This window comes from Leopardus geoffroyi, chromosome C2, assembly GCF_018350155.1.
Source record: "Leopardus geoffroyi isolate Oge1 chromosome C2, O.geoffroyi_Oge1_pat1.0, whole genome shotgun sequence".
NCBI classification, from domain to species: Eukaryota; Metazoa; Chordata; class Mammalia; order Carnivora; family Felidae; genus Leopardus; species Leopardus geoffroyi.
The window spans coordinates 79,999,725-80,023,516 of record NC_059333.1 but is presented as its reverse complement, the minus strand read 5'-3'; the positions used below and the strand labels follow the sequence as shown (position 1 = coordinate 80,023,516).

The following is a 23,792-nucleotide window of genomic DNA, read 5'->3' as shown; positions in this document are numbered from 1 at the left end:
GCGTGGGTTCAAGAACACCAACCGGCTGCCACCAGCTTCCAGACCATCCTGCACTGTGATTTTGCTAGAATGCTTGTTAGAACATCTGTCTTCTCTTTATTAATGCTTCCTTCTGGGACAACATTCCCTGCTCCTTACCTGTGTCTCCCCCATGCCCTCAAAACCCACCCCCCCCCCGCCCACACACAATCTAATTGTTCTATTCATTTTTCCAGATTCAGCGTAAGTGATATTTCTTCAGTGAGGTCCATCCCTACCACCCCCCAAAACATGTCCCCCTCTTCTGTGGTCTCTCACACCATCTTCCTTTCATTTTTAACACTCTTCAAACATCAATAGGACTGTGACCATCTAACCTGAGTCTCTAACCTTGATGTCAGGCACTATCCTACATTTTACTCTCCATTGTACCCTCACAGGCTTAGCCCAGCATCCGGTACCAAGGAAGCAATACAAGGGGCAAATGCGATAAAGAGCTGATGGGTCAAAACAGAAGGGTATAGAAATAGCCAAGTCTTCAGTAATTCATCTCTTGTTAGCAGTGCTTTAAAAACTTGTCGCAACGACCCAACAACCACCCAACGCATGCCAACCCACACTGCTCTCGCTTTATACCTGCTGTTTCTTGCACCTGCTCCCACAGTGTGCTTACAGTTCCTACAGAGCTGGATCCCCTTCACTGAGCTCCCCTGAGCTCCCTTGGCTCAGCCGTCAATGTCAGCCTAAAAGTAGCTCTGAGAAATCTTCCTTGAACTCTTGATAGAACACGAAATACCCATTCCACTGTTTCATCCCTGCATCCTGTCATCAGTGTTACAGGCTGCCAGGGCTGAGATCCTGAGCTGCCTGTCTCCACAGCCTCTATGCGGGCTCTGCTCAGAGGTGCTACTCAGATAATAGTGGATGAACAAATGACATGTTTCCAACATGAGATGTTGAGTTTCTGAGAGAAGATCATCTCTATTAGCCACTTGTTGCACAGCGTCTTTCACATAGTAGGCACTCGCCAGTGAGGTTACTTTAATGCCATCTTCACCCAAAGACACTACAGAGAGCAGAGTAATGTATAGAAATAGTATAACCTTTGGAATAATTCAGATATACCTTCTCTGTGACCTTGGAGAAATGGCTTAACCTCACAAGAGTCATGTTGAACGGATGCTGCTGCTGCTCCCAGTTGTGCTGGAGAGAGGATGTTAACACATCCAGCATTAGCTTGGCACCTCGGAACTGCTCCCCACCCCCCCCCCCTTCCTTCCTGGGAGTCACTGAGACTGGCCATCCTCGCTCCTCCCTCTGTCTCCTGGGAAGAAACAGTGGTAAAAGGATTGGAACCCAGAGTCTGAGACCCTTCCTCTTGTCCCCATTGGTCCCCCCGCTGCCCCAGGGGGACCTTACTGAGCAAATGTCGGGCATCTTTCTGCCCTCTGGAGACTTTCAGCCCTAGTGCCAAGACACCTCCGAATACCACTCTGGATGCCTTGGTTTTTAGATAGTGTTCCAATCTCACTGACATCAATCTGCTTAGGTTCTAGTCCTGACAGCTACCTGACTTCCAACCTCGGTGTCTCTCCTGGGCTCCAGACGATTTCCTCCATCCGCACCACCACTTTCACATCCCCAAGCAATGAACAAAAAACAAGTTGGAAACTGTACATCCCCACCTGTAATGGCATCCCCTTCTGCCTCCCTCAGCTCCTCTCCTGCTTGGCTGTACCCCCTTCTCCCCATTCGCCAGCCTAGGCGCTGAGACACCTTGTGCCCCTCCTCCAGCCACACTCCTCATCGCTCCAATACTCATGTCCCTGCCAGGTCCTGAATTTCTCACATCCATTGCCTTTTTTCCTTCCCCACTGCAGGCCTTCATCATCATTCACTATGACTCTTTCTGGCATCTTCCAACTGGTCTCCCTGCCTCCAGTCTCTCTTCAGTCCATTTTCCAAACTATCTGCAGAACGATATGTTTAAGCCTTCAAATCTCTTTATTACCCTGCTTACCACCCTTCAGTGCTTTTCCACTTCCTGCAGGAAATAGTCCAGACTCCTGAGTCTGGCATATAAGGCCCTTCATGACCCAGCACCCCCTCTGGTTTTGCTTGCTGACCCCACCCTAAAAACTCCTTTGTACACAGACACACCCTAGATTCCAGCCAGCCCTGACTCCTGTCTCACACACAAAAGACCTCTGGGTCTTTGAACATGTTGTCAGTAAGCACTTCTGTGCCTTCGGCAAAATGTTTTTGGCTCAAATGTCATCTCTGATGTGTGGCCCTCTTAGAGACCCAGAAATGAGCTGGTAGCTCCTTCTGTGAGCTCCCTCAAAACATAGTCACTTATATTAAGCCCCTGTTGGCATTGTGACTTCTTGTTTTTATATGTCTGTCTCCACTAGACTGGGAAATCCTCAGAGGTGAGTCCTTCCACAGAATGCCCACTCAACAAACGTTTCTTGAATAAATGAAATATCAGAGGCAGACATGGAGTAATAAATACAACCACTTTTGTCCAGTGATCCTCGGTGTTTCCATCCATAAAATAAGTATCTGAACCAGATACCTTACAATTCTACCAGGCTCAGATTTCATACTGCATCATCTCTCAAGTATACATCTCACACCGTTGGCCCACTCAGTAGTAGGAGATTTTGCTGAGTTATTTTTCCCAAGGAAGGAGTGGGACTGTGGGTCCACCCACACTGCAAAAATGGCTGGTCTCAGGAGCTCTGGCTGAAGTCACAGAACTGCTCAAAGACAGTACTCCACATAGGGACCCAGAAACCCATGACCATGCCGTCACAAGCCGGGACTCTGGCCGCGTCCCTAGCACACTCGTGGGTATTGTCCACCCACTTGGGTGCTTGTTCATGAGCACTCACACAGGCATTGTCACAGTCCTCGGGCAGGCACAGAGGGTGACGCATCTGTGCAAAAGAACTACCCACAGGGTCTCACCTCCTCCGGGTCACCGTCCCCATGATGCCCACACCTCCAGTACCACCTACAGACTAACATACTCACAGGGTGTTCGGTTGTCTGCAAATCTGGAGTTTTACACATTGGACCACAACTTTCAGCAGATGGAGACAGGTGCACCTGTATTCTGATGGCTATCTTCTGACCTTCATCGTCACCTCCCCCTCAATAAACACCTCTGCCGGCGTGCTGGCATTCACCTTCCAGCTTTCCCTGGGAACGTTATTTTATCTCCCCAAGCCTCAGCTTTCTCATCTATAAAATGGGACTAGTGGCCCTGCTTAATTTCCTTTCCTTACATCGGTAGTACCACGATGCAATGAACTAATAATGAACGTGAAGGTGACTCACAAACACAGACTCAATGCACACATGTAAAATCACACAAGTAGTAGTATTGGTAAACACTAGGTTCTGCCTCTAAGGAAAATCGCCTTTTCAAACAAAAGGGGACTGTTCAAATCCAGATATTTACTGAGTGCATAGTCTCTGCCAGACCCAGCACAAGGGATTGTCACCAACCTTAACTGTCACTATTCCAGAGCTGAATTTGACAGTGTTTTAGCTTAATACTTATATGGTGGAAGTCATATGTTTGATTTGAAGTTTTAATATTTATGCATGTCCGTGCATTCACATATATGGGAATAAAAACAATATTTGCATATGTATAGGTGTGTGTGTGTGTGTGTGTGTGTGTGTGTGTGTGTTTGAGAGAAAAGAGTACTTTCCCAGGAGGTAGAAATGAACTGTTAAGAAAAAAAAGCACCACTTCTGGTTCAAATCCTGACCAAGACTTACCAGCTTTCTGACTCAGGACAAGTTTTGAATTCACCGAAGCCGCAGTTTCTCTAGATTAAACATGGAAATAAAGAAAACTCTCTCATAGGTCTGCGGTGCAAATCAAGTAAAGTCATGTGCACAAAAAATACGGAACTGCGTCAAGCACGGAGAGGGCTGGGTGAATGTCACTACCCTCAGAATGCCTGCGTTTCACTCGGATGCCCTGTGACCCGGGGCAAGGCACTCAGACCCTGCACGTGTTTCCTCATCTATAGAAGGAGAGGGACGAGTGTGACAATTCCATGGATTCCTTCCAGCCTCAGGATGCCAGGGTTGTGTATCAAATATCTATTCTACGCAAGCACACGGGTTTAAATGATGAGCACGGGCAAGGGGAAGCCCCTGCAGCCTGATGTTTGCTCCATTTCCAAAGCGTTTCCTTTTTCTCAGCGTGCCATTTGCTGGCTCTCATAGCTTCAATACAGAGCCCATTGATGGCTAGGAAAAGGAATGTCCAGCACAGCTGCGGGTCCACTTGAGCCCTCCCAGCGAGCACCCTCAAGCCCACTCTCTGTGAGCCCTGTGTTTGTGGAGCCCGTTGCAGCCATGTCTGGAATCCTCAACACCTGCACATCAGCTTCCTGGGCATCTCCCCCTCCCCTCCTCCGCCCCTCACCCTTGGGCTTCCATTTGCATCTGAAATGCAGCTGCTGGGGCCCTGTGGAGGGGAGCCAAGTGGACAGGACATCTCCTTGTCTGCTCTCCCTCCCTTGAGTCAAACCGAATCTGAAGCGCCTCTGTGATATGGCTTTTGTTGCCTCGTCATTATGTTTAAATGAGCCTCATCTGCAGGAGCATTTTTTTTTTAAATAAAATAAAATAAAACCACCACAAAAGACCAAAGCAGATGACATCTGTTCTTTCGATGAAAGCTTTTTTATTTTTTATTTTTTTTCCTGAATTAGACGAGAAGAAGAAGAATAGAAAAACTGAAAGGGGCCGGGCCTCATTTGTACTATCCCTCCACAAAAACAAAACAAGCAAAATTAGTCTGTGTGAGGGGCGAAGGGGTGCTGAGTGGGTAAGAAGAAGAGGAGGAGAGGAGAGACAAAGGGGAATAAGGGAAGCCCTTCCCACTTCTCAAGTCTCGCATCAACTCCAGAGCAGGAATGCGCCGACGCCATTACTTTAAGCACCATTGATTTCGAAAGGTGTTCAGATTTACGTTCTCTGTGCTCATTTCACGGGCAAAATGGTGAACAACTGCGTAGCCATCACCCCATCCTTCTCCAGCCGTCTTTCTTTATCAGATACCACGGATGGGTATCTGGTGCAGGTGGTACCTGGGGTATAATTTGAGAAACAACGATCTACGCGCTGATAACCCCTAAATTTTTATCTCCGTCTTAGCTCTTATCTACCAACTAAACCCTCCAGCCCAGCTCACACACTGAGCTTCACCCCTTCTTTGTCAACAGCTGCTTCTTGTTCACTGAACCGTGCCCAGCCCTGAATTCCTGGATTCCTTGATGCCTTCTTCTTCCTTGAGCGCCCCACATACAACCCGTGGCCAAGTCCTGTCAATGTCTCCCCAAACATCTCTGATCCCTCCTCTTTGCTCCCTTCCGTTGCACTGCCTGAGTCCAGGCCACCTTTATCTCTTGCTTAATGTGTGTCCAAACATGCCCCACCCAGCAGCCAACTTTGCTGATTATGATCGCTCTTCAGGCAAAACACTTTATGGTTCTTGGATAGGGTTTAAATCCCTCAGCTCGGCTTCCCGGGGAGTTCAAGAGCTGGCCCCTGCCTACTTCTCTGACCAGTCCCTGCCTACTGCCCTCTATCCTAAACCAACCAAACTTCTTCCAGTCCGCGACCTTGCTTCACGCTCCCTCACCTAGGACCTTTGCACGTGCTGGTTTTTCTACCTGGAACACCCTCTGACTCTGCATGTCAATTTCCTCTGCCCATACTTCAGGTCTCCATTTAAATGCCACTCTTCCGGGAAGCCTTCCCTGATCACACCTGCCCACCGCCCACCCCAACCACCAAACCAGGTTAGGTGCCCCTACTCTGTGCTCTCGGCAGTGTGTGCTACAGCTCTCAGAGCATTTGCTCAATTTAGTGTTATTACCTATTCGATATTCTGTCTTCTCCACTGAAAAGTCAGCAGCTATGGAGTGGGTATCTCTCTTATTGGTTCAAACATTAACTGATCAACCTCAACGCTCTCGCAGCATTGCTGAAAAGACCACTTTCTCCCGAAGGCAAAGTTTTATTTATGTATTTGTAATGGAAGTCTCCCTCTGAGATTTTAGGTATATTTCAAAATAGCACCATAAATCCAGACCAGGAAGGTTGTCTATAGCTTCAATGTCACTTCCAGGCCCCAGTCCTGCAAAACCAAACTTTGATGCAAGTTCCAAAGGTAAGACTCTTTTTGGACAAAATTAAGCTGCTAAAAGGAGCCCCTTCCTTCCCTCTTGAAGTCCCTGAGACCATTTCCCTCAGGAGCTTTTTCTCGTTCATCTCCCTCGTAGTCCCTGATGCTTGCCAGTCTCCTTCCACAGCAAGGAACATCGAGGGCTACGGGGAGGCAGCACAAAGAAGGGAGCCAACTAGCCTTGACTGTTGGCCAAGTGCCAAGCGCTCTTCAATGCCTCTCTTGCTCTCCCCTAACAACTCGGTGAGGTACCACCAGTACAAAAATTGTGACACAGAAGGTAAAGTGACCGGCTGTGGTCACAATGCTATAAATGGCAGAGTTGGCATGTGAACCCGGATCCGCTGACTCAAATCTTCGATTCCAGGCTGATGCCTTTTAAGGAGTAGAAATCCCAGATGAGGGGTCTGATGCAGGGCTAGACGTTCTCTCCCAGCCTGAGAACCTTAGCAGAACCCCACACAGAAGACGTGGGAAAGAACAAAAACGAGTTCTACTGGAAGGCACACCAATTTGGAGAGAACAGGCTAGAAGCCAGGAGGCCCTCTCACCTTTTTCAGATGTTGCCAGCCCGGTCGTGTCTCCCAGGCAGGCATCACACTGTCAAAGGCAGATCATTAATCTCATCTAAGGATGTCTCCACATCCCTCATCCACTTAGCTTCTTGGGGGTTAGGGATCCCACTGTTAAGACAACTAACAGAGACAAAACAGAATAAAGCAAGCAAGCAAACAAACAAACAAACAAAACCTCCCTGATTGAGAACCCAACCATTTTTCCTTAAGCCAACATAATAAGCTTAAGAATCTAGTTTGATAGTAGGATCTGCCAGTAATTGGGTTGCATCTTGTTCCCCATCTCCGGTCGTCTCCCATTCTTTCTAGGATTTTCTCCCTTAGGAAGTGGAAAGGAAGCATGTTTGCAAAATCAGACAGTGGGGTGGTTCTACCAAAGAGTGCTTTGTTCACTAGACCTCTAGTTATGAATGAGTGGGGGCGATTGAATTTGCTTACCATTAAAACTCCTCCGCATACTGGAATTTTAGAGGCTTAAATCCAGTACATACACAGAACTGAGATGGAAAACCCTATGTGAGGTCAATGCTCCTCAGTGATTCATCATCTAAACGCATCACACTTTCCCACTTGACAAACAGGTGGGCCAACTGTAATGATACTCTCTTCCCATCTTGGGCTAAAGGAATCTCAAGGATTCTGGAGTGACCAAAGGAGGGTAGGGAGAAGTGAAAGTGGTAGATGAAAAATCAGTGGACATTTACTGAGCATTGAGTATCAAGCATTGTAACAATACTATTACATACATGATTTAGTTTAGTCTTAAATGCACCTTCAGATTGGCATTTTTAGCCACTAGTTCATAGATAAATCAAAGTTCAGAGATATTCACTGGCTTTCTTTCTGGAAGACATGAATCTTTTTATTCTCACCTTCTCCCAGGTGTCTGTATCCACCCTGGAAGAAATTTTTGGACCAAACACAAATCAGAGCCATGGGTTTGGAGGGTACACACCTGGAAAACCTCAAGGCTCTGGCTTCTAAGGACTGGGAGGAATAGAGGAAAGGGGAGACTGGACAGAAAGTAGGACCCTGTTGAGAAGGAAGTGGGAAACAGGCATTTTGCACTTAGTATCTTCCTCAACAGTCTTTGAACATCTCTTTTACAGTCTCCATGATTATTTAGACCAGAAATTCCTAAAGAAAGGGTGACTGGTAAGGAAGGAAGGAGCCCTGAATTGTTGACATATGTGTTCCCTATGATTTTCCGGGCTGGTGAAAGGCAGAGACAATGGCTGAGGGGCTAAAGGAAAGGAGATTCAGCAAAGGCATTGCTGCCCTTGGCTGGCATGAGATGAACAGAGGCTGTGTCTAATTCCCTACTACCTGAGCCAGTAAACTTTGAACAGAAAGAAAAAAACCAAAAAACAAAACAAAATAAAAAAACCCAAAACCCCCTGCCTCACATTCCTTCCACATCCAACCAATATCCTAACATCTCAAAGTCCCGTGGAAAACAAATACCAAAATGAATTCCACAACTAGCTGTAGAATAAAGATGCCTATTCCCATTTGGTAGCTAAGGAATTTTAAGTATTATGAAAGTCAATGGGTTGTCCATTCTTTCTCTCAATAGATTAATTAGTTCCTACTCTATGCCCAGAACTGGATACAGTGGCAAACCAGGCAGACATAGAGCTTATAGAGTAGTGATTAATCAGTCATTAAATATAAATCAAGTACATAAATAAATATAAAATTACAAATTATGATACATTCATGAAAGGGAAAGCATAGGGAAGTGTAAAGAAATGTGATAGAAAGATTGGCATAGTTTACATTGGTGGGTCAGAGAAGCCCTGTCTGTAGAGGTGAACATCATGCTGGGAGCCAGGAAAGGAGCAGAGAAGCAAAACAGATAGCAGAAACAGCCTTTGCAAAGGTCCTGAGGCTGGAAAGCAAGTGGCCAGTGCATCAAGGCGGGGAGGAGAAGGTCAGAGGGCAAGGAAGGGGGCATATTATGCAGGCCTTCTAAGCCATGACAAGCACTTTGAACTTACTAAGTGCAATTGGAAGCCATTAAAGGGTTTTAAACAGGAACAAGATGTGACCTGATTAGCATAAAAAAAAAATCCCACTAATCATGGAAAATAGATCAGATGAGGGTGGAAACTATGGCTGAAGTCCCCCTAAGAGTTGATGAATCAAGCCCAAGAAACATTAAGTCCTAGTCCTTGATTCAAACAACAAAAGTTGTCTTTAAGAAACCATTATTTGTGATGTACAATCTACAAAAAAATGCATATCATTTTATTAAACAGAATCATACTTTTTCAAATTACTTATCAACTAAAATGATCTAAAGGCCCAGGGGGTCGCTTCAGGGCGATGCAATGTCTAGCTGGCTTCCCTGGTCACCTTGTTCTACTTTCCATGTTTTCCAAGAACAGAGGTTGTGGAGGGTAGTCATGATTGAGGAACACATATATAGGTCATTTGCATCTGATTCTCCTACCCAGCCTCAACTTCATTACACAGCAGCGGCAACAAATGTCAGTGGCAGGAAGTACCCAACAAGAAGAATTAACCACAACTTTTTTTCATCCAAACTTACACACACACTGTCACACACACATACAGTTGGTTTGAAGTGGGGTGAGGGGAGGTAGCCCGCCTTCTCACATTTTTAACCAATAGGATCTCGTGTCAGCCATCAAAACAACAGCCTCTCAGTCAGTTGACCTTTCATGATGGAGGGGGGTTGTGGGGAGAGGAGAGAGAAAGGAAAGAGAAAACTTAGGCTTTGCATCATTTGTCACTCTAACAGTTGAACACTGAATCAGTCTTATGTTACAGACACATTAATTTGATTAAGATACAATCCGTGGGTCATTCAGGCATACGAAGTACTCTTGCTTGATTGTGAAATTAACAATGAAATCGGATAAATCATTACCAAACTAGAGGTTACTCTGGGACTTGCAGATTGCCTCCCCTCCCCCCTCCTCAATTCATTTTCTTCATCTAATGCTGTTTTTGACACTTAGAAAGGAAAATCCGTGCTAAGACAACAGTGGCACACCAGCCTTAAGCTCTCAAGGCATTAGTTAAGGGAGCTAACGCTGACTCAAAACAGGAACTGATGGTAGACCCATCTCCCAAAGGGCTCCCAGAGTCCCTCCGAAGTGCTCATAACCATTCCAAATGCACAGGCACTGCAGGAAGTTATACACAGCCTCAAGAAAGCCACTTTGACATCTGCAGGCTGAGATCCTGGTTTCCATTTTTACTACATTATCCCCTGCCTGCCACCTTGTTTCTTTCTAGGAGCAGGCTGAGTTTCAGACTCTGGGCCACTTCTGGTCAAATACCTACCAAATCTCCGCTGTGTTCCAGGCACTGTGGTGCAAAGATAAACAACAAGACTTGAGCGTGGATCTGAGCAAGCTTTCCCCCTAGTTGGTCACTGTGTCCTCATCTGTTCCGTGACTCCATGGCACACGGCTGGCTATGGCTTGCTGCCCCCTGACGTGCTGCAGTGGAGGCATGCAAAGCACCACGGGACATAGAAAAGGAAATTAATCAGAGAAGATGTGGCCTTACGCGGAATGAAGAGGAGTTAATCACTCAGAGAAGGGAAGGGGAGGGCATTCCCAGCAGAGAGGACAAGACAGGGAAGCTTGGGTGCACATTAGGTATATGGTCACAACTGTGGTGTAGCAAGGCAACAGCCAGCTGTTTTTTCCATCTTGGGAGAAAGCATTATTGTGGCTTAACATATATTCCAAATCTGGAGTATTAAGGAGAATCAAGCCCCGATCCCATGTAATACAGAAAAAAGAATGCTGGATTGGAATTCGGGGGACCCACTGTTCCTGCATCTAACACACTATGTGACCTTGAGCTTGGTATTTCACCTGTCTCTGCCTGGGTTTGGCGTCTGCAAAATGGCAACATAGATCTCTTTCACAGGATCCTTTGAAGGGTTAAGTGGGAAAATATATGTGAAAGGTTAACTTCAGAGCATCAAATCCTTTTTTTTTTTAAGTTTATTTATTTGGAGAGAGAGGGAGGGGCAGAGAGAGAGGGGAAGAGAGGGAACCCCATGCAGGCTCCATGCTGTCAGCACTTAGCGCGACTCGGGTCTTGATCTCATGAACCGTGAGATCATGACCTGAGCCGAAACCAAGCATCGGACACTTAACTAAGCCACCAAGGCGCCCCTCAAATCCTTTTTGATAAGAGTGTAAATCATAGATAGCAAACTAAAGAAGTTACTGATATTATTTCCAGTGGGCACTGTCATGACATGTTCATGGACCAACAAGCCATCCAGTGGCTGAAATGTAGGGAGCATGGCCCCGGCTAGCCAGGATAGACTCTTGAATATGTGTGGGTTTTGGATTTCATCCAATTTAGGAACACGGGTTTATCCATTATTGTATTCACTCAACAGATAAATAGAACTGACTCTTAAAGATCATTTGAAGTGAAAAGTAGAACCAATCATCCAACCTACTTAGTCTGTGCCCTTGCGAGTGACCCAATCACTATACCAACAGGTTGACTATCTGAGAATTTCTGAAGGGCACTCACTGGTCAGATGAAAAATAGGTAGGATTTGCTTCAGCGAATGAGACTTGGAAATAGCCTCCACATTCCCTTTCAGCCCTAATGCTTCTTAACTATTCTGTACATGGTGTTCACCCAGATGCCAGTACATATACCATTTCTGCGTTCTGAGATGCCAGGGTCTGGGTAATCCCACGTGTGGCTCAAAGAGACTGATGTGTATGTTATGGCTCTGAACATAGACTATACACTCCCTAGAGACTTCGTGAGATGATGCAGGGATGTTTCTAGAAGAGCTTTCAGTTGGAACCCCAAGCCATCTGGAGCAAACCAAAGAGTGAGCAAAGCAAACTTGTCACCCTGTGGAAGCAAAGATTTAGCAGTGCGTGACACCTAGGATTACAAGATGATGGAAAAAAGAAAACTCTGCAACCGTCGACTCCCCTCCTGCACTTTCCTTGTGAGGGCCTGAAGACATTTTGTAGACGTGGATGTCTACTTTTCTCATTGGCACGTTACTTTATCCTCCAGAACTGCAAAGGTTCCCCTTCCCTCATTTTTAAGAGATGTCAACCAGATCAAGATGAGAAGACCTCCGAAACCTGCCATGCCTGTGAAGATCATTGCTTAGAGACAGAGCCGGGGCAGCCTTGACATTTGTCCCGTTCCTCCCAGGCGACAACTCTAACTCTCTGTTCTCCTGCTGTTACATGGGAAAGAAGGGACAGACTTGAAGACACAGCTCGGCTGTGTGTCCTTGAGCAGGATAATTTACATTTCTGGCTTTGGATCTCTTTTCATCATTATCCTCAGAAGGTAGACATGACCTCTAATATCCCTTCCATTTTGGATTCTTCACCAAACTAGGACGCTTCCGACCGGGCTCTATTGGCAGGGCCAAGAGCCATGAAAAAGCTCATAGCCAGCACCTTTACTTCCTCACTTCTAAAATGAGGGTAGTGACAGCTACTGTGCAAGGTAGCTGGAAAGATTAGACATAATATATGCAAAGCCCTAGCACAGTGCCTGGCCTGCAGGTGCCCCATAAATGGAGGTTTTTAAATCAAAACCTAAAGATTTCCAGGTGAAGCCTCTGCCAGTCTGACCTCTGTCTCCGCGGTCCCAGGCATCTTGGTGGCTTGAGCACATGGCCCCTGACTTAGTGCTGGCCACTGGGTGCCCCACGTCCAAACAGCAGAGCAATGTCTTAGGCTCTTCCGTTCCATCCAGAGGTGACACAGAAAGCCCGCAAAGTTTTCTGCTTCCTTTGGCTGGAACCCTGTGGCCGTGAGTGCAAGCTAGCTCCAAGTGTCTGTGAAAGGGAGGCTTTTCCCAAGGCCAGCCATTTGTTCCACTGGGCTGGAGCCTGCGAGCTCTCTCCATCCCTTGCCATTGAGGGAGGACGAAGTGCAGGAAACCCAGAGCCTGAAGCAGGGAGCAGGAGGTCCTCCTGCGTCTGCTTTGCCAACTTGCCCGGATCCCAGGGTTCTCAGCGCTCGAGTAGGGTTAAGTAGTCACCACAACGGCAACGTTGTTGTAGGCACCGTGCAGGCTTGAAGCGGTAGAAATATGTCTCACTTGCTCCGACTCCCCACCCCCGGCAGAACCTGAAAAAAATCAGAAAATTCCACTTGCTTTTTCCTATTTAATGAGGTCGAACATTCTTAAGGAATGAAAAGCACAGCTCCAGCCTAGCTTTTAATTAGCTTCAGGAGCCCTTGTTTCAAAGTAGCCTCGTTCCCAAAGCTATTCTCTCTCTGCTCTGAATGAGATGGAAATTCAATTGCATCCGCCTTGTCGAGTCAGAATAAGACGCTCCCCCCACTCAAGGTCACATGGGGAAAGACACTCAGTAGCCAGACAGACGCTGCACTTTTTGACCCCAGAAGGACACCAGAACCTGAGAAGGACGCTTAACAGAACCCCAGTTTAGACCAAACTTGGTGTTGTTTCCATAGCCCCATCACGTGAACTCGGGCTGGTTTTCCACATGTCCAGAGGAAAAAAAAACCATGGACTTGAGAGCCCAACAGACCCAGGATCAGATCCTACCTTCTCTTCTAGGTGCCTGTGCGGTTAACTAAGTGCTCATAGCTTCCGTCTCCCTCACTGTGACCCAGACATTGCTGCCTGCCTTGTGGGATGGCCAGAAGGACCACATGAAATATTGTGAGTGAAGCATAACGCCCCAGACATCGTCGGGGTCATCAGTGCTCAAACACTGCCCTTCCTCTTCCCTCTCATCTGTACGACAGGGTTAATGGCCCCCACTTTGTTGAAGTAATGACCCAAAGGGAGTGTATGTAGATGAGGGCGGGAGCCCGGGTTTGGCATTCAGAAGTCAGGGGTCAAATCCCAGCCCTGCCCCCTCCTGCCCGTGCAACCTCGGGCAAGTGCCAGAGCCTCACAGTTTCCTCTTATTTGCAAGTTGGGATACCAGCAGCTCCTCCACAGGATCCCTGTAAGGACTAAATGAGATAGTGTACAAAAAGCCCCAGCCTAGTGCCCGGCACACGGTGAGTGTGCCATAAATATTAGCTACTAACAGCAGCAGCCGCAGCCGAGAGTACGCTGTAAAATTTAAAATCCTCTACGATGCCCGTCTCAAATCCTTTCTGGAAGGAATGTGCCAAAGTTACCGGTGCTTATGTAAATGTAAGTGGTTATTATTTATGTAGGAGAACATTACTGAGTATTATTCAGGAAGAGGGAGAGAACAATGTAGAGAAAGACGAAATTTACGATACGGTCTTCAAAGGGGAAAGAGGAGAAAATAACATCTCACCCAGGACGGGAGGAGCATCCCCGTCTATTAGCTCAGAACTGCCTGTCTGCAGAAGTTCCATCAACAGAGGCTTCTCTGAAGAAAGAAAAAAGGGAGAGGAGAGGAATGGAAAAGAAAGGGGAAGAAAATCTCATTCTGTTTCCTCTAAAATTAACCCTAAGGCTGTATTTATCCAGCAGAATCTTACTAAACACCCACCCCAGGGGAGATACTGCTACACCAAGGCCCTGCTCGGTCCTCAGGGAATTTGCAGTCTAATGAGAACCTTACAACAAGTACATAAATAACTAATTAAAGGTAGAAAGTGAAGTGTCATGAATCATTATCGTCATCATTATTAGAAGCCATTTTTGTGGCATCCCCCGTAGTTGGTACACCGTCCTTTTTCCCGAAAAGAATTTCGGCCGGTTTATGATATAAAAGAAGATGTACACTGAGCCACAAACAAAACTCAAACAAGAAATTTATACTAAAGTCAAAAGGAAGGACGAAGGCTAATCTAATTGTCAGATTAGGCATCGGATTCAGCTTCAGCTCGGAGCTTCCTGGAAGTCAGGGCAAAATGGGAAACTCATTCTTGTAATTTCTCATTTCTTCAATGTGGACGCTCTCTGAAGCAACATACGGAAGCCTACACAAGGCCTAATTCAACAATCTTGTAGTTTCTCTTCAATTGGCTAACGCAAAAGGCACGCGTGTCTGTGGAATCTTGAGACATTCGGAGAAGGCATTAATCATCATCAACACTGAAGACTATGATTTGGGGTCTGAATTACTGTTTTTTGTTGTTTTTCATTTCTGTTGGGACTGTTTCTCAGCCAGCAGCTATGCCGAACACAAGCTGTTTCACTTCGTACGTTTATAAGAAAAACGTACATACTTTAAAACACTGAGCAATTTTCATATCATTATGCTAGACCTGCTCATTTTATTTTCAACAAGATTGCACTATGCCAGAGGTCTTTGATCTGTCTCAGGGCTCTCTTGGGTTCATTGCTGCTGTTCTCAAGTCACCCCCACTCAGACAGGTAGGTGGGAGTGAGGAGAATTAGCCAATTGTACAGAAAAATCAAAGACACTTGCTTGCAAAGGTATCTACTTCTGAGAATTACCATGAATTTTGCATGCCACTGACTAAGAAAGGAAGGAAGGAAGTGACATCTTGAAGGCCCTGGGTTTGGGCGGGCTGCGGTGAAGCAGACCAGCTGTTATTTTTCTGGCTGGTTTCTGGCCTGTTGTGATGTCTTTTATTAAACCAGCAGAACTTGAACTTTAAAACCTGTTTTAAAACACCGTGTTTTGCCTTCTTTTCTAACGTCAGGCATAAAAGTCTTGTGAGTTTGATTAATGAGGAAGATTTTTTTTTTTTTTTAATAAGAAACAAAAACATAAGACAAGCAACGAAGAAGGGGAAGAGGTGTTACACCGAGAGAAATACAAAGAGAATTGCCAAAGAGGTGGAGGGAGACAAAGATGGCCTGAAGGCAATGATGTCTGACCCCTTCTCTGCTCAGGCCCTGCAGTGCCCCTGAGAGGGGTTGCCCAGCCCTCGGCCAGAGACAGAGAGAGAGAGAGAGAGAGAACTGTGCTCAGGGACAGGGCTGGACAGAGAGCCTGGTCGCACGTGCTGGCCAATACCACGCACATCTGTTTGATCTGGCACTGCTCACCGACCAGCTGTTGGCACAGAATCAGAAAGGGCAGGTGGGGGCGTTGGGGAAGGGGCAGGAAGGGGAGAGGGGATTATGCACAGTTGTTCCAAAAAGGAGAATGGCGGGGAGGAGGGGGAGCGGAGGGGAGGTCAGGAGGAATGAGGCTGAGAGGGGGCCCAGGGGCAGGCAGGGCAGGAAGCCCACAGCTGTGGTGGTGGGCACCACCACTAATCACCCTCTGCAGCAGGTGAAGTCCCTGAGTCAGAGTCCGCAGGCACTGGCCATGTGACTTTAGCAGAAATTCAGGCACCGGGCCAGGTTTGGGCAAAGTGTCAGGAATGCTTTATCACTCTCCCCTTTGACCCATCGGCTCTCTCACTACTGGTGACCCTCTCAGACTTCCAAACGGGCCGCCATGTTGTGTCCCTCTTTTTCCTACAAGGTTAAGCCTTCCGTTGTCTACCTCAAATGTTGGGTTTTGGTTTTTTCTTTCTGAGCTCACAAAGACTTACTTTCTCTAAACTGTTAAGATCCTCCCAGCTATCTAGAGAGAACGCTGGAAAGAATAAGCCTTCCCACTTAACAGAGGCCCTAGGAAGTGTAAGCAATATTCCTGAAGTCACCTGGCTCAGCCAGTGGAAGAACAATTTAGGCGAATGCTGACTCAGCAACATTTGCCCTGCCAAAATTTGCTCTGGTCCAAAGTTCCAACCATGTGCCAGGAGGCCGAGTTGGTGAGTGGTGAGTGTACTCACCAGGGGAGAGCTGTATTATTATGTAACCTCAGTGTGAAATCTTACACAAGCCTAAGTTCTTTGTCCACCATTTATTCAACGCGATGTGCCAGAAACCATGCTGGCTCTCAAGTAGCTCACCATCTGGGCGATCCTTTTCTGAGTCTCTAACCCACGTCCATTACCTGAAGGGAATCCATTCTGGTAACTCCCGTGGGTTTGAAAATCTCACACATTCATCACCTTTGCACTTGAAAAACTTCTTCCCTGCTGTTGGCATCACATGTGACAAAAGAGGCAGGACATCGCACGGCAGCTGGGATTGATTACTGGGTCTGTTTGCTTCTAGGACCTTCTCAGCGCCCAGAAGCTCTAAAGAGCATGAGATGGAATTAACAATATTCAATTTGAAAGATGTAGAAGAAAGACCATTTCATATGGTCTGCCCTAATAAAATAGGTTCTGGCTCTGAAGAGTTCCAAGGTTCAAATCCTCCCTTTGCCGCTTATTAGCAGAGCGAAATGTAATCACCCCTGTAATGGCATGGAATTGGGCTACTCGTATGCCCAATTGAAGAGGGAAGCAAAGAGGGAGGCTTGTCCCTTACAGACAGGACATCCATAGTGACAGCAGCCTATCTGCAGCCTCCCATGGTTTTTCTTTATATAATACCCTGATTTCCCACCTTGTGCCACCGCAGTTTAACACACAGATACTAGGGCTAAACTTTCCTACTCAGCAAGGGAACTTCAGACCATAAACCATCTACAGATAATATCAGCAAAGGTAAGTCTGATTCCTCAATGACCTATCACCATCCAGGCTTCCCTGAAGGGAAGCCCCACATTAACTCTCTGGAGGCCTTTTTAGTTGCTTCCAGAACAGGACCTTCTTGATCACCCAAATGGAAGATGGTCTTCTTCTGGTTTTCTGTAACACATTTCCCAGCCTTCCCTCTCTCCTTCTGGATCTTATCCCTTATCTCTCCAATTTCTGAACACCTTGTTGTACTTCTCCCTCACTGGCTCACTCACCTGGACCTCCGTGCCCACAGGGGCCACACCGCTTCCCGTCACCCAGCCTTCGTGCCTTCCACAGCGCACAGCTCACCACAGCCTCTATGCTGCCTGTGAGTCATATAGGGTCACAAGTAACATATTAATTAAATGCACATTTGCATTCTCAAATTAGCTTCCATAGTCTGTATTACAGTTTTGAAGCATTGTAGACACTATATTGATGTAAAACACAGATGTCCATAAGTCATCACATGTAGAGCTCTTTCTCTGGGACCCAACCGCCACAACTAGGACTGGCTGATCGACACCCTGACCGGTTGATAGTCTGAGAGCTCCCAACTGACTGGTGTTCAGCTCTGCTCCAGGCTGAGGGCCGTTACTGCGACCCAGCCTCAAGTCTGTCCTTTCTGACCTCACGCCCTAGGTCCCATGATGCGTCTTATCCCCGATACTGAATACCTGATCCCATAATCCACTGGTGTCCTGATTCTCAGAGCTGTCAAGCCTCCCAGGTATTACCATTGGTCACCAGCAGCCACACGTCCTGTCTGACATCTTTGGGAACAGGACTGGCTTCCAGCCTCCCCCTGGCATGACGATGTAGTGGAAACAGACTCCGGGTTTGAATTCTCACCCCATTGCCTCTTACGTGACCAGCCATTTGATCTGTCTGGGCCTCAGTCTCCTCATCAGTAAAATAGGAACAAAAACACCCTGGCAGAGAGTCTGTGAGAATTCATGGCAATGCAGAGGGTTTAACACAGAGTCTTGCTCAGGGAACAGTAGCTGTTTTTCTTTGGATGGTTATCTGGCTCAATGCTGACTGCCACCTGGCCTGTCACCTCCTGCCTGTCCTCATATGCTGCTGGCACTGCCCACACCCACACCTCCCTCACGGCCTCGTCTGGTCTCTGAGTTCCAACTTTTCCCGCCTCTCTGAGTGAGTCCCGCTGTGTCTGTTCTGACCGCTGGCTGTGCCGGTCCTTGGCAACTCTTCTCACCTCCACACTCAGTGACCATCCTGTTGGTAGCTTGCACTCGGCCACAGAGGTACTGTTTATTTACTCCACAGAAATCAGCAAGCCATACAACAGGGCTCTTTCCCCTGGAGAATTTCTAGTGAAACATTTGCAAGCACACTTGCGTGGACTCTTCATTCTTTATGTACCTTCTCTACGCCTGATTGCCTGACCTGAACACTCACGTGTAGTCCTTCTAAGGGAACACCTCAGAACTTTTCTTCCACTCATGGACTGGCCTCTCCTTTCAGCAAGAATGCTGCTAAATCCCATGCCGAAGTCGACAGAGCAACTCTGGGCCTAGGCATGGAAACATGACACCAGGAAACAAAAAAAGTCTAACACATATACATCAACCTCAGGATTGACCCCACCACTAATGAGCTCTGCTCAGCACAGCCAAAGCATTTTCCTCCTGCTGGCCCCCCTCTTGGTGATGCAGACTCCAGGGGCCCAGGCCTTCACCTGAGCTCTCTGATGGAAATCTTCCAGGCCCTAAATGACCAAGCCCTTCATGCCCCTCCTTGAATGCTTCTGGCTTGGAAGCACTCCTGTCCTGTAGCAAAGAGGGTGTGGCAGGAAACGAATCCCTTACTGCTGAAAAAGGAAGCCCTGCCTTTCCTTCTTGTTTTGAAGGCTCTAAACCACACGTGTATGCTAAGGTGTAAGCATTTTGAGGGCTCAAATCTTGTTTCGGAGGCCTGAGCAAGTGCCCTGCCCCTCAGTGGTGTCGAGTTCAGATCTGCTGTACCTGGGACCCCTTCTGAAGTTTGTAATGGTTCCTTAGCGCAGGGCCACACTTAGCTGTGTATGTCCTTGAAGAAGGACTTATTAAGTGAATAAACAGTCCGGGGAGCACGTATGGTGGGGTGAAGGAGGGAATTTTTTGTTTGTTTGTTTGTTTGTTTTTCTTTGGAGGAAACGTGTTCTTGTGGATTTCACAAAGCAAATCATCATCTGCTGTTGTACAACCCTATCTATCTTGGTATCCATCCTGGGTCTCCTTTCAGCAGTATTTTGTTCCTGACTGCACCTGAAAGGATTCCCACAGCCCATCCTTCTTGCCCATTAAACCTTAAGTCCTCTTTTCTCCCCACGGGACCCATACATTCTACCCATTTTCCTTTCTTCGCAATTCCAGACGACCCACGGAATGCAAAACACTTCTCACTACCCCACTTCCTCCTGTATACCCACCCCTCAACTTGCTGCCTCAAAATAGGCACACCGACTATGCTTTCGTATTGCTGTCTTTAATGATGTTCTTTACAGGGACACCAACAGAGAGCGACGTAGGTAGGGGAGGAACGAAAGTTCCAGAGTTCTCTCCTACATTCTCCTTACTCAGGTCTCTGACCCACACAAAAATGTGAAATGTGAGCCCATCGTTCTAATAACCCTTCTTTGCCTCTCTCTCTTCTCCCCTCTCGCCTTCAGGGCAATGCCTCCTGTGCTGTCGGATTACTTCTAGTGTAATGGCAGACATCATGACCTTACTAGGCACTTCGCGGCTTACAAATCACTTTCTGTCCATTATTTTGGTGAACATCAGAACCTCCTTTTGACCCAGGTGTTGGTGTGACTGCCACCATTTTAATGGGTCAATGAGACAGTGTAGACAGAGTGCCCGATAGAGGCCTGTGTCAGTCTCCCCCCACCTATTTTGCCCCAACCAAAGAAATACAGCGATTAGACAACGATTGTATGTAATCCTTAAAAAGAACCTGATTCAAGAGATTTTTTTCCCCCGAGGAAAGCATTCTCAAATTATGTTTTAACTCTATGTGATGAGGGAAATCTACATACACTTTCTGTTTTCCACCCAGCTGGCAACAGCCTCTTGGTGGACGACCAGACCCTTCCTTTTGTTTTGACATAGTGAAGTCAGGGTGCCTCAGACTGGACATCCAGATGACCTCTTGCTGTACTTCAAAATCAAGGTTTGAGCCAAATCTGGATCAAGATGAAAAATTGCCATTATTCCCCTGCTGGCTTAAAAACAAAAAACAAAAAACAAAAAAACAAACTCTATTCTTCCTGCTTTCTGGTCCAAATTACCTCAGAAGTATTTAGTTCTTCAGATACAGAATACCTATTGTCTACCCCATGTTGGAATAACACAGGATTTATTTTAAACTATTTATCATTTTAAACTTTTCATTAACTCTCACTGGCCTTTGTAGGTACCTGGCTTTTCTCTCCACACGAGTCAGGTACCTCCTGTGCCTTCAGCATATTGACATTAGATTGTAGCATGGAGAGGACCAGGGGTCTGCTCAGTGTCAACCTTAAGAGGTCATCTTATTAATCAATTGGATAGAAGATCAATTGGTTCATTCAACACATACTTACTAATCACTTACCCCAAACTCCGATAGAACTTGAGACCCAGTAGCATGAGTATGTGAGTTATGAGTGCATTATCCACACCTCCCGATTGGACCGTGAGGCCCTTCAGAAGAGTCTGGTCTCGGCTTACCACTTCCTGTCTTCTGACATTGGGCAACTCGCTTCACTTTGGGGTGCCTCAGTTTCCCCATTGGGGGAAGCAGATAACAAACAGCATTCGAAATCCACTGACTCACTTTCTTCCCACTCAACTCCGCAAATATGAGTAAAGCACAGAGCATAAGAGTTACTGACAGAGCTCAAAGAAGGAGGGATCGAGTGCTACTTAAGAGAAATCAGTTCTTTACTGAGGCTGGGAAATGGCTACACAGAACTTGGTCGTCCAGCTCTGTCCCCTTTTGTGCATCCTTGAAAACGCCCCTCCAAAAAAGAATCAAAATAAATACGGGACAGCCTAGCAGGCTTCAGATGGTGGGTAGCAGCCGAGCAGAATTGGAGCAAGGGTAGGATTTCAATGAACCGACACTGGGTCACGGGCCATTCCAGGCAGGGCAGGCACATCCAGAGCCAAAGCACAGCGACTGGAAAATACAAAGTGTTCACAGAGAACCGGGAGCAGTCATGTGTGGCCGCAGCACGGGGTGCAAGGAGGGAGTAGTGGGAGATGGGACGGAAAGGTATCGTGGGGTCAGAGCCGGAAGGGCCTGGAGAGGCCCAATGAGGAGCCTGTGCTGGATTCGGTTCCACGGGAAGGTGACCTCACTGGGGAGTCCGGAGCCGGCCCTGCCCCTTCTCAGCCCCCTCTGAGTGCAGGCCCAGGAGAAGGGCATGGGGCAGAAACGGGCAGAGGAGTCATCGCCCGGCTTGTTTCTTCACCAGGAAACAAGGTTTCCTGTAACTCAGACCGTGAATCAGCATTTCCTCTGTCAATAATACACAGAGAGAAATGCAACAGCGCAGGGCTTGGGGGGGGGGGGGGGAATGGAAGACAGGAAGGAATATTCCATGACACGCTGGGCTCTGCTCTCCTTTCCCCCTCCCCGCGAAACACTCCTGACAAGTTCCCAAACGACACTCGGGTTTCCTACCAGACGTCTTGCAGACAGTTTCACGGTATCACGTAAGGATGAAGGCCCCCCACGTGCCCAACTCTCTTGCCGTAGTTTGTGTTTCTGTCACCACGGGGATAAGCAAGGGCGCTGTCTGCATTCTCTCGCATTAGAACTAGACATTCGTACGACAGTGTTTCATCCTTGCAGAAGGTTGGGGGGTGTGTTTGATTGGTCTTTTAGTTTTCACACACCCCTGTCCAGTATCTTATTTGACTCTCATAATAACCCTGTGAGGTACACAAGGAATATTATACCTATTTCACAAGTACAGATACCAGGGCAGGGACACGGAATGATTCTTCCTGGCAGATCTGTTTTGAAGGAGCCGGAAATGATCCCAGCCCTTCAAACCCCAGTCCAGGGTTATTTTCAAGGTCATAGACTTAAAATAAATAAAGTTTGTGATAATACATATTGTGTAGATAGATAGACATGCATAGATACAGTGTATTCATTTAAAATATAAATATATTCTTGAGGTTCAGTCGGTTAGGCGTCCGCCTTCAGCTCAGGTCATGATCTCATGGTTCGTGAGTTCGAGCCCCGCATCGGGCTCTGTGCTGACAGCTCAGAGCCTGGAGCCTACTTTGGATTCTGTGTCTCCCTCTCTCTCTGCCTCTCCCCTGCTCACACTTTCTCTATCTCTCTCTCAAAAATAAAAAATAAACATTTTAAAAAGGCTTAAAAATAAAATAAAATAATTAATTCATACTATTTAATATAAGTAATACAATATATTTATTTAAAATATGCTTAATAATTACCAAGCTAATTAACAATATATTTAATTTAAAATATTAGCCATAAATCGCATATGTACTTACGTTCTACCTAACACCTGAAAGAATTTTATTCACTCCCTCATTCCACTCGTTCATTTACCAAATATTTATTGATACTGTGTACCGTGCCAGGCTATGTTCTGGATGCAGTAGTGAACAAAACAAACAAAACACCCTGTTTTCATAAAGCTGGCAATCTAATTGAGGAAGTCAGACAGCGAATGAGGTAAAAGTAAAATACAGTGTTGGCAAGTCATATAGGCTTTGAAGAATGAAGAGACCAGAGAAGAGGGCTACAAGTGTTGGAAGTATGCGTGATACAGTTTTACGCGAGATGTCCTGCGACAATCTCCCTGAAAATGTGACGCGTAGGGTAAGACCGGCAGAGGTGGGCAAGCAAGCCATGTGGATCCATGGGGTGGGGGAGCCTGCAGAAGAAACGGTAAATGCCCAGGCTCTGAAGGGTGCCTCCTTGGCACGTGCAGGACACGGTGAAAAGTCAGGTGTGGCCGGACCGGAGGGAGAAAGGGGAGGAGGGGAAGAAATAGGACGCCAGAGACCGATCACGCCGGCCATTATTCAGACTTGGAACTGACTTAGAGAATTGGCTCCTTATTTACTCAAAACCCAAACCCAAACCAACCGAGCGAACAAATAAACAAGCAAAAAAATTAAAATAAAGCAAGGCAAGGGTTAAAATGTGAAGTAAATCAAGACAACAACAGAAGCCTGTACAGGGGGTGAAGGTTGGTAAGGGAAAGAAAAGGGCAAGGGAGGAGGGAAGAAGTGAATATATCTATATATTTTCTTTCTTTCTTTCTTTCTTTCTTTCTTTCTTCCTTGCTTTCTTGCTTTCCTTTTTCCCTTTCTTTCTTTCTTGCTTGCTTTCTTTCTTCTTGTTTCCCTCTCCCTGTCTGTCTCTCTCATCTGGAATCTGGATTCGGGATCCAAACCCTCAAGCCACTGCCACGGCCATTTCCTGAGGGAGCCAGGCAGTGGCAAATTCAGGCAGAGGAGCAACATTATTACCACAAGCTTGGGCCTGGGCCCCAGA

The 23,792-nt window shown here is 46.8% G+C and overlaps 1 long non-coding RNA gene across 2 annotated transcripts; it reads right to left on the bottom strand.

Annotated features, from left to right (window-relative positions):
- Positions 1-11,979: 11,979 nt before the first annotated feature.
- On the bottom strand, positions 11,980-17,586 carry LOC123611108. 2 transcript variants are annotated; one of them, XR_006718438.1, is made up of 3 exons: positions 17,492-17,586; positions 16,643-16,829; positions 11,980-12,893 (listed from the first exon to the last, which is right to left on the bottom strand). It is a non-coding gene; the product is annotated as an uncharacterized LOC123611108 (long non-coding RNA). The 2 variants fall into 2 exon arrangements; XR_006718439.1 differs by lacking the exon at positions 16,643-16,829.
- Positions 17,587-23,792: the final 6,206 nt, after the last annotated feature.